The sequence below is a fragment of the Rutidosis leptorrhynchoides genome, chromosome 7 (assembly GCF_046630445.1).
Source record: "Rutidosis leptorrhynchoides isolate AG116_Rl617_1_P2 chromosome 7, CSIRO_AGI_Rlap_v1, whole genome shotgun sequence".
Classification (NCBI taxonomy): Eukaryota; Viridiplantae; Streptophyta; class Magnoliopsida; order Asterales; family Asteraceae; genus Rutidosis; species Rutidosis leptorrhynchoides.
The window spans coordinates 234,823,748-234,836,857 of record NC_092339.1 but is presented as its reverse complement, the minus strand read 5'-3'; positions in this window follow the sequence as shown (position 1 = coordinate 234,836,857).

Genomic DNA, 13,110 nt, shown 5'->3' with positions numbered 1-13,110 from the left:
TATCAGAGCGGTGGTCGTAGTGAACCAGGTCTTGCATTAGTGTGTCTAACTAGTAGTTGTTAGAATGCATTAATGAGTCTGGACTTCGACATAGTAGTTGTTAGGTTATGTTAATGAGTCTAGACTTGAACCTGGTCTGTATGTTAAAAGTTTTTGCTTACCACCATTTGTTGAAAAATATCTACTTGTCATTTTCAGTCTCAACGCGTCTTATTGCAATTATTGCATAGACGATGTACAGACAAATTCACATCCCATCACTTTAAGTCTTGTCTGACACGTTTCCTTAATTCTCTCCGTAATCTACGAGATCTTCTGTACTATACATAGATATTCTATGTAATTAGAATATCATCCGATATCCGAAATTCATTTCATACCAAAAACTCTTTATCTAACCGAGCAAAATGGAACTTACCACTAGTTCAAGCCCCTTGGATTCCGATATGGAGTCCCACTCAAGATCTGAAAGCAGTGTAACATGAATGGATCAACCAATTAGTCATCACCAATTCTGGATGAATTGGAGATGGGTTCGTAGCCTACTTAATCATTGAAAGCAAGAAGAAGGTGATCCCTTCCACCAACCGAATTCACCTCTGGGTGAAGAACCTGAAGCACTTACCGGCGAACCTGTCCGAAACCCCATTTTCTCTCTCATTTCTAGAGTATCTCACCACGATTATATACTACATCAAATTCTAGATTTTATTTATCCGCTCATCCGAACCAACAATCACCCCGGTGTAATAGAAGAAGTCAATGAGCTTCGCGCTCGAGTAGTGGCTTTGGAACGTATGGTACAAAGATTACAAGCACCATCAGCAACACCAGTACCACCAGTAATGGCCACATCGCAAGCCTCAATACCATAAGCACCAGCAGCATCACCAGCAGCAACAGTACCATCAACAACATCAACATCCGCATCCCACACCTCATCATCAAAAATCTTTACCACGAACATCAACATCATACGCACCATATATACCAAGGAGTACCAACAACAATGAACAATGAAGTATTGAACCATAACTTCATTAATATTCTGCGAAGAATATGTGGTTCCTAATAGTTTTAGAGAATACTTATTCTAGCTCAAACCGAAAAGCAAATGAGATTAATATCTTATTGACTCATTAAATCCATGATTACATCTGAAGAAAATATATATGTATGTATATTTTCATAAAGATTGTAATTAAAAATTCTTTTGTACCAACTATTAATGATGAAAATATTTTAACGGGTAGGAAATACCCGAGGAATATTTAGATTTCACATTAATAAGTTACACTGTACATTCTTCAACTCAGATTCTGCAATCATTAACTATACTGCTCAAATCCACACATGTGCGTATCCGTTCACCAAAGAACAACTATTTTTATTCAAATCCAATTTCATATTTGGATTTTGGCCTATCAGAATCCAACAAGTGGCATAATAAAGAAAACATTGGACAAAAATAAAATTTGTTAGAAACAAACGAATTAACTAATTGAAATATTGTTAAGAATCCACGCTAACTGTTCCTAGCTAACTGATTACATTTTATATACCGCAATTTAATTATCGCAATTTATATTCTCGCAATTTTATTTACCGTCATTTAAATACTGTTATTTATTTTACGTACTTTACATATCGTCGGATAAATCGGGACACATGTACACAATACGTCGGATTAATTCTAAGACAATAAGTTGTACACGGGTCATGATACGTATTTATTAATTCGAATATTTGGTACATCCTAACACAATAAGTATACAATACGTTTTGATAAATCCTAAGACAATACGTACATAATACGTCTTAGTAAATTCTAAGACAATACGTCTACAATACATCTCTGGGTTGATGCAAAGACAATACGTATACAATACGTAGTGGGATAATTCTAAAATTTTATATATATAAACCGATTATTGGACTATCAACTAAGGACTGCCATTATTGGACAATTAAAATGAATTAAAATATTGATTATAACATATGAAACTAAACAATTCTTCAAGTTTGCCACTTGATTTCATCTTAAACTTCATTTGAATCTTGACGATTCCAGTCCATGTTCCAATCTTTCATGATTCTTGAAAACACCTCAATCGAGAGGATGAACCAACCGCACTTCATCTACGGAGGAAAAGATTGATGCATATAGTTATACACCTGAAAACACTCGGAACCTGAGTAAACGTTTAACACGTAGCTGTGCTAATTCCTTTAGCATTGTTGTTACCCAAAATAACTTTACAATCCCTTTTCAAGATAGCCAATTTTGTCACAGCTCCAGCAAGTTGATTTCGACTTTTCGTTCAAAACAACCTTATTATAACCTCGAAATATATACGTGCTTATTTATTGTTACCAGAGAACCTTTTATATTCCACCATACTACCATCAGTGTTTAATCATCTCAAAATGCAATTCTCCTGAAAACACCTCGATTTGATAACCAATGATCCAGATCCGTTAACTTTAAAAATGCTGACGAAGCAGCATGTAGTAAATGGTCTTAATGGCCAAAAAGTGATGATAAAAGAATGGAGTGTTGGGAACGCTCGATAGAAAATTTGGTACTGAAAAACGGATTGAGCTAACCGTGAAGGAAACAAAGAACAAATACCAGGACCAAACCCTATATTCAAAGAATCAAGATAATTCTGGATCCGATGAAAACTTTAGAGAATATCTTGCTCCGAGGTCATGTTAAAATCTTGCGGAAAATTTTTCTTTATCAACCTTCGAACTTAGAAATTCCAAAATATCATCATAAATATCTTCGATATTTCTAAGGATATTTTCATAAATATTCTTGTCCGAAATTATCTACCTCTTCGTGTTTTCTGTAATTCATTATATTGGAAACTTCTGTAAAATCTAAGTATAAATTATGAATGAATTTTTGAGAAGTGTAGGGAATTGAAGCATGAGTTAGTATAATATAATGGCGCTTGGCCAACGTGATTATATTACAGTAGGTCATGCTAAATTTCTAATATAACGTGATGGTGATTCACAGACCTTATCCTCATCATGTGTCATGTTACACAACTCTTTCATTCTACTTAAGCTCTAAGCATATCCAGGAAATATTTCCCTTGATATTTCTGCTCTTCCGTAATTCCAACGTTGCTAATAAATCGTGCCATTACATTTTCTTTTTGATTAGAAGATTTCTTTAAATTCCTCGAATTCCGGAATTCAACAGTGACTATGTCAAAAGTTAAAATGAACCTCTATTTACTTCATTTCACTCTTTTGTGATAGCTTCACTCATACACTTCGAGTAACTCAATTATTTCATCAATATTACTCAATGATGATAAAACCCTATTTTGTCAACTATTATTCGTCATGAAAACATTTTCATTGTTAGCCATGACGACCTCGATCAAATTTCGGGACGAAATTTCTTTAACGGGTAGGTACTGTCACGACCCGGAAAATTTCGACTAATTTTAAACCAAACTCTCGATACGATGTAATATTTTCGACACGATAAGAAATGTCTGTTAGGTTGGATTTCAAAAATTGTGAACTGTTTCATATAGTCAATTACCCTTTGGCTGTTCTCGACGATTCACGAATAACTATTTGTAAATAGATAATATATATATTTAAATAGGTATTTATAATTTGAAATATAATTTTGAATATTATATAATTTAATTATAAGAATTTATATTGTAAAATAAAATGTGATGTGATGAAAACTATATTTAAGAATATATAGATATAAGTAAACATGTATATGACTTGTAAACATATAAAGTTATATTAAAACTATTTGTTCAAAAATATATAATATATTTGTTTTGGTAATTAAACTTGCTATTTTTAAAACTGTTTATATATAGAAAGGGGATAAAGGATTTCGAGCTTAATTAGTAAACGTCAGTAACACCTAGTTGATGTTTTGTTAGTTTTAATATAGAGATAATACATGTTCATGAATGATTAAAATAAAAGTTGAACTGTAAATTAATTACGAAGATTTTAGTTTTGACAAAAATATTTTTACCTTTTTAGTTTAAATTTTAGTACTCCGTACATAATAATTGGAACAGGAAAATAAATAATTATAGAACCTTTTTTATCAGGTTTCAACCAGTTAATGAGTGAAATAATTAATTATATTTAATCTAAAAGTTTGGGATTTTTAAGAACACTTTTACCCGTAACTGTTTAGCAATGGACACGATATAGCACTCCAAAAATTGAAAATATCTTGAATGTCGGTAGAAGAGTTTAAAAGTACGACTAGTAGTATTCTGTTCTAATCATGTGGTTTCAAATTTCTCCACTTGAAAACCTTTATTATTATTATATTATTATTATTAATTATTAAATTAAATTATATGATTATATATATAAACCTACATATGCAGAAACTTATATGGAGAGATTTACTACCCTCTCCAACGAACTCCACCCAACACTATCTCTTCCACCATAAACCACCTCTCAAACCCGTTCTTCTTCAACCTTCATGACCGTTGGATAGCACCATCACCTCGCCACCATATACCACCGAAGAACCACCATGGTTCCACCATCATGGACCACCTCACCTCCGCCACTTCAACCACCATCTCCGTTGAACCGCCGGTTACCACCACCTTGTGATCACCATCTCCACCACTCCACCCTCGCTATTTCTCTCTCCCTCTCTTATTTTTTTTTTCTTGAACTCGTTAACCCATCACCTCACCGTATATTTTTTTTCCTTCTTTCCTTCTTGATCGTTCCCGTTTTCATTTTGTTTCTATTTCCTACTGTCGCTGCTACAGCAGCAACTCTGCTTCTGTTTATACCCGATCGAACAAAAACAGGTTGCTACAAAACAACCGTAAACCACCACCTGTTGCCTCGCTTGTTTCTACTTCGTTTAACAAATTCTACTATATCCATACGTTTCTGTTAGATGATGGTATGCGTATCGATGATGATAATGTTAGATTGTATGATATAAAAAAAAAACACGAAGGCGATAAAAAAAAAACCAAGACGAAATTTTTTTTTTTTAAAGATGATGATGAAATTTTTTTTTACGAAGATGATTATGATTACGAATATGGCTGATAAATGGGGTGAAGTCTTATGAAAAGGATGATTTTGTTCATAATGGGGAATAGTTCTGGGTCTTGTGTTTTTTGAAGAAGAAGAGATAGTAGCAGGAACACAGATTAAGTAGATTTTTATTACAAATTAATTCACAAAAGCGTAGACAGAATAATGGTTTGGGCGTAGGGTTGTTAAACTAGAGGTCCTGGGTTCGAACCCAGGCCACTGCAATATTTTTTTTTAAGTTAGGCTTAGAAACTGCTATTGGGCCGAATCCTTCCTCCTCATGTTGGGCCAGGAAACAGAAAATGCGGTTATAGAAATTAAGTTAGGATCTAAATCAGAAAATTAACAGTGGAGCAGTTGGTTGGTGGTGTTTGCGAGTAAGCGTGAGTTTGAGGGTTCGAGCCCCGTCTGTGACATTTTCTTTTTAGAAAAGCCTAATGAGGTAGTTTTCATACCAAGATCACTTCTATTATTATTATTATTATTATTATTATTATTATTATTATTATTATTATTATTATTATTATTATTATTATTATTATTATTATTATTTTTAATGAAGTTATAAATTATTATTGTTATGTTATTATTACTAATATTATCATTATTATTATTTTTATCATTATTAATATTAGTTTTATCATTAATATTATTATTATCATTTTTACAAAATCATCGTTATTAAAACTATATGATTATTATTATTATTATCATTTTTAATACTAATATCATTATTTCTATTATTACTATTTTTAAAATGATTATTAGTTATTGTTATTATTATCGTTATAAAGATATTAAAACTTTTTATTTATCAGTATTATTTTACCAAATAAATATTAGTTACATAAAAATATACCTAGTAAATATAACCTTTCTCTACTTTTATAATAAGTAAGATATATAAAATAAATATATTTAAGCTATAAATGGAACACATAAATCATTAAAATAACAGATATATATCACTGGTAATAATATATAAAGTTGTTCTATTTCCGTTACATATGTTAATATATATAATCTAATATAGGTTCGTGAATCCGAGGCCAACCCTACACTTGTTCAAATGTCGTCATATATATTTTTACTACAAAATACAGTATGGTGAGTTTCATTTGCTCCCTTTTTAATTGCTTTTGCAATATATATATTTGGGCTGAGAATACATGCGCTGCTTTTATAAATGTTTATGAAATAGACACAAGTACTTAAAAATACATTCTACGTTGAGTTGTACCACTGGAATACTTCCCTGTAGCTTGGTAACTACTATTTACATGGGTATTGTAAACACGAATCCTGTTGATAGATCAATCGGGCCTGACAACCCCAACCGGACTGGACGACCAGTATTCAACGGTTGCACAGTACTTCGTTTCATGACTACACTTGGTACAGTGTAGTGAGATTTCATAATAAAGGAAATATGCGACGTTGATTAATAGTTAAGTATGGTTACCAAGTGCTCAACCACTTAGAATGCTTTACATACACTTGCGAGTGTATTATTGAAATGATTGTTATGATAAACCTATGAACTCACCAACCTTTTGGTTAACACTTTTAAGCATGTTTATTCTCATGTACGAATTAAGTCTTCCGCTGTGCATTAGCTCATTTTAAGGACATTACTTGGAGTCGATCATCGCAATGGGACCAAATGTTGATGACTTCATCCAGGTGGATAAGGACGGGTTGTTAAAGTTGGTATCAGAGCGGTGGTCGTAGCGAACCAGGTCTTGCATTAGTGGGTCTAACTAGTAGTTGTTAGAATGCATTAATGAGTCTGGACTTCGACATAGTAGTTGTTAGGTTATGTTAATGAGTCTAGACTTGAACCTGGTCTGTATGTTAAAAGTTTTTGCTTACCACCATTTGTTGAAAAATATCTACTTGTCATTTTCAGTCTCGACGCGTCTTATTGCAATTATTGCATAGACGATGTACAGACAAATTCACATCCCATCACATTAAGTCTTGTCTGACACGTTTCCTTAATTCTCTCCGTAATCTACGAGATCTTCTATACTATACATAGATATTCTATGTAATTAGAATATCACCCGATATCCGCAATTCATTTCATACCAAAAACTGTTTATCTAACCGAGCAAAATGGAACTTACCACTAGTTCATGCCCCTTGGATTCCGATATGGAGTCCCACTCAAGCTCCGAAAGCAATGTAACCGGAATGGATCAACCAATTAGTCATCACCAATTCTGGATGAATTGGGGATGGGTTCGTAGCCTACTTAATCATTGAAAGCAAGAAGAAGTGATCCCTTCCACCAACCGAATTCACCTCTGGGTGAAGAACCTGAAGCTTATCGGCGAACCTGTCCGAAACACCATTTTCTCTCTCATTTCTAGAGTATCTCACCACGATTATATACCACATTATACATTTTATTTATCGTCATTTAATTTCTGTATATATTTTACACACTTTAAATATCGGGACACGTATACAAGGTTTTGACATATCATATCGACGCATATATATATTATTTGGAATAACCATAGACACTCTATATGCAGTAATGATCGATTTCTCTATACATGGTTGAGGTTGATTCTACAATAATATATATACTTTGAGTTGTGATCGAGTCTGAGACATGTACACGGGTCACGATACGAATTAATTCGAATATTATATATATAATTATATATGAATTATTGAATTGCTAACTATGGACTATCAACTGAGGACTATCAATATTGGACAATTAAAATGAATTAAAATATTGATTATAACATATGAAACTAAACATTTCATCAAGTTTGCCACTTGATTTCATCTTAAACCTCATTGTATCTTGACGATTACCATCTGCGTTCAAACCATTCATGATTCTTAAAAACACCTCAATCGAGAGGTTGAACCAACCACACTTCATCCATGGAAGAAAAGATTGATGCATATAGTTATGCACCTGAAAACACTCAGAACCTGAGTAAATGTTTAACACGTATCTGTGCTAGCTCCTTTGGCGTTGTTATTACCAAAAATAACATTGCAATTTCTTTTTCAAATTAGTCAATTTTGTCACAGCTCCAGCAAGTCAACTTCGACTCTTCATACGAAGTAGCCTTACTATAATCCTTATATATACGATTACCCTTTTGATACAGGAGAATTCTTTTACATTCCACCATATTACCAGCAGACATACCAGCAACCTCGTTGCTTCTTGGTTTAAATCTCTCTGACAAATCATTATATTTATTCATTGAAACCCTATCATATACTCATCCACATCTTGTAACGAGAACTGCCATAACAATTACCGGGAATCAGCAATCAGTACTTTGAAAACTCACAGCATATCAACATCAAAAGTTATATGTATGACATTTATCTCTTAGAATTATGATCTCTGATTCTGAAATTCTGAAAAGCACTCAGTCACAAATCAATACTCTGAATGTTGAAAAAGCTGAATGAAGCAGCAGAAACCATAGACAACCGTAAACGACCTTAATCATCGAAAGTTTGATGATAAAGAATAGTATGTTGGAAAAGCTCAGAAAAGTTGGAACTGGAAAACGGATTGAGCTAACCATGAAGGAGACCAAGGACAAGTACAAGGACCATACCATATATTCAAAGAACTCAAGTAATTCTGGATCCGATGAAACCTTCAATGAATATCTTACTCCGTAACCATGCTAAAATCTTACGGAAAATCTTTTTTCATCAACCATCGAACTTAGAAATTCCAAAATATCATCATAAATATCTTCGATATTTCTGAAGATATTTTCATAAATATTCACGTCCGAAATTATTTATCTCTTCGTACTATCTATATTACATCATAAAGGAAACTACTTTAGTTTCTAAAATTCTTTAAAATTCGAATTTAAATTATGAATGTTTTTGAAGTAGTGTTGAGAATTGATGCATGAGTTAGTATAATATAATGACACTTGATCAATGTGATTATATTACAGTAAGTCATGCTGAGTTTCTAATGGAACGTGATGATTCACAGAACATACCGTCATCATGTGCCATTTACACGACTCTTGCATTCTATCTAATCTCTAAACATATCAAGAAAATATTCTTCTTGATGATTCGGTCTTTTCCAAGATATTCTGATAATTTGACAAATCAAGATCGTGCAAATTCGATTTCTTCCTTAAAACATTAACTATGTTCATTTCAAAATCCATATCTATGAATTTCGGACCATTATTCACTTGACTCGAAGTCGGGAAGAGAAAACGAAAGCACGAAGCTACGAAATATAATGGAGAATATAAAGCTCGACAATAACACATAAATTACAAACCGTGTATATCAATACGTATTGCAACGTAAAGACACGGGAAAATTAATAACACTATAACCTCAAGATAATACTAGAAATAAATAAAATCCTCCGGTGGTAGATGAAAGAGAAGAACGACAGATATGAAGGTTATAAGTATATCAAGGATCAAAACGGGATGGAGCATATTAACGAATGTTTTAAAGTATGAGTTGAGAGAAAGAATAGAAGGTGTGAGTTGTAAGAAAACGAATGGGGTGGATTTATAGTAAAATATCCAACAGAGCAATCAAAACAGATGATCGCATTTAAAGCGGATCATAATTTCCTCGAGTACCGAAGAATCAAATCTTATTACGAAGATTTTCTCCAAACCTCCTGAACTTGGAAATCAATCCTATCTACGTCAAAAGATATGACGAATCTATACCTACTCAATTCACTCTTTTGTTTCACTCTTTTGTAATAACTTCACTCGTGCTCTTCGAATAATCGAATTGTTTTACCCATATTACTCAATGATGATAAAACTCTATTTATCAACTCATATTCGTCATGAAACCATTTTTATTGTTAGCCATGACCACCTCACTCAAATTTCGGAACGAAATTTCTTTAACGGGTAGGTACTGTGATGACCCGGAAATTTCCGATCAAATTTAAACTTTAATCTTTATATGTATCCGACACGATAAGCAAAAAAATCTGTAATGTTGAGTCTTGAAAAGTTTGAAACTACATTCATGTAATCAATTACCCTTTGACCATACCTGACGATTCACGAACCTTTAATGGTAACCAGAAATGTAAATATACATAATTATATATGTAAATAATTATATTAAAAATATTAATGAACTATTAAGTAATTTTAGTTATTATGAAAAATAACTTTAAATAATTAAAGATTACTATTTTGAATATATATATATATATATATATATATATATATATATATATATATATATATATATATATATATATATATATATATATATATATATATATATATATAGTATATTGTATATAAATGGTTCAAACATAAATTGCCAACGTAGTAAATGTATAATGTTATGCATTGAAGTTAATTGTTTATCTACTTAACATTTAAAACATAATTGTATATATATAGTAGTATATGTATAAATATAAATCTATATATGATTTCTAATCAATATTATATTGTAATATATAAAACGTATAAACATTAAATATTCAATGAATGTTATCATATAATATATGTAATTATTAAATATTACATAAATTAATAAATTTTATATTAAATGTGGTTACAAGATAAAAATATAGTTGTTACATTAATATTATTATTATCATTATTATAGTTATAGTTATTAGAAAATAATACAAATTATTACATTTATCTTTAATAATATTATTAATATCAAATTTTAGTATTATTTGATAATATTATATTTATAATTGTTAACTATATTATTAATATTATTAAAGTTTTAATTAATTATAATTATCAATTTCTAATATCTAAGATCTTGCGTACAATTAAAGAATCAAAATTTGTTTGTATCTCAATCCAGCTGTACTCCGATTTTGTTTCTGTCTTCAATCAGTTACCCATCTTTATCACGTCGTACAAATTTGTTGAATTTAACAAAGTAACTTTTATTTTTTTTTCTCTTTTGTTTCTTCTATTTGAATTGGTCTATCTCAATCCAATTTATACACCAAATCAGTTCCATGTCTCTATCTAATATCTATATCTTTCTATCTGTTTATCCCTGGAACGAATAAAACGATCGGCACTCAAAAGTTATATACAACAACGAATCTTTCATAGTTGATTAACAAGATCATTCAATTTCTTACCTTCACCATCACAACCTATGATCAACACCCACAACCACTATGGTTACTACCCATCGACCCATCATTGTTGATATACGAAATCCTCAAACAAAACAACCACTATTCTCTCATCTCCCTTCTTGTGTCGACATACACCTTCTCCAAACTTTCGATCACCACCTTCTTCGGATCACCCATAACACCACCAATAAACAACTTCAACTACCTGTTTGATCAAACCCAACTAATCATAACAATTTGCAACTTGTTTGTGTATCTGCTATATTAGATATTCAGCCGAAACCCAGCTATACGTTGTTTTATATTTTTTTCTGCTCGATATAAACCGAGAACACCACCAACCTACAAACTACGGTTTCAGCCGAATAAACCAACCCAAACCTGCTGGATACTTGCTGCTATATTTTTTGTATTAACAGGAATCCATCGAACATGTCCCAGCTTCTGTCGTGGCCAAAAACCCAACCCAAAACAATTTATTTCCTGTTTTAATTCGCTGCAGCTGAGTTATTATTTCCCTTGCAAACCGTCAACCACCTCTTGTTTCTTTTGATTATTAAAACACCACTTTTATCATTCCAACACCCTTTTGAAATCATGCAAGATAGGGACATATAGGGATAGTGTGAGTTTTAAAAATTGAATCCAATCCCTTGAACAAAGGTGGCCGACCAGTGGAATCATATCTTCTATTTTATATTTTTTTTTGTTACACTACTAGTGCCGTTTAAGATATACTAGGCTAGCCACAGGATCCATTTTTTTTTGGATTGGGCTTCTAATGGGCTATATTTAGCCTTTAATTTGATTGTGTAGTTGGGCCGAGATTCGGTTTATGTTTTATGAATTATTTTTAGGCCGAAAAGAATGATGATGATACTGTGAAAACAATTTTAGGATAGATGATATTGAAGATCATGATGATGGTGATGAGAGATGATTAAAATGAAGATGATGATATTTGTTTGGTCTCTAATCGATTATTTTTGATGAACAAGAAGAAAAACTGTTAGAAAAATGAGATATATATGTTAATCTGTGGTATTAAAACATAAATATAGAAATGGAATAGTGGTTAAGGGTGTTTGTGATTAATCCATAGGTCCTGGGTTCGAAACTAGTCGACTACAATTTTTTTTTTTTAAAATAGAAGCGGTGCCATGGGTGTGATTTCTGTTGGGCTGTGATTGGGCCGGGATCAAAGTCATTGAGATTGGATCGAAGGCTAATTTACTTTGGTGGGTTTGGGAACTGAAGTGGGCTGAAGTAAAATCCAATAATTAACTGATAGGTATATGCTACATAAATAAGACGGAGGCATTAAATCATAGAAAAATGGCACAGTTCGATTGGTAAAGGCGTGTTGTGGATGAGCGAGTGGTCGCGAGTTCGAGTCCCGTCGTGGGCAATTCTCTTTAGAAAAGCTTTCAAAAGGGTATACACACTTACATTTTCATTATCATCATTATTATTATTATTATTATTATTATTATTTTTATTATTATTATTATTATTATTATTTTTATTATTATTATTATTATTATTATTATTATTATTATTATTATTATTATTAATAGTTTATTAGGATTACTACTTTTATATTAACAATATTATTATAACAAATAAATATTTTCTATATAAGAGTTGATATATTACAATTACCATAATATTACATGTAAATATATATATTAAGATTACCTATATAAATATTTACATAGAATAACTTATTGATTTTTAAATATAATATTAAACTATATAAATATTAACTATTTTAATTATATATAAACTAAATATATAAGATATATAATTTAAGATATAATATATGAATTTACCCGATTACAAGTATAGGTGTTAATATACATACTTGGTATAGGTTCGTGAATCCGAGGTCAATCCTGCAT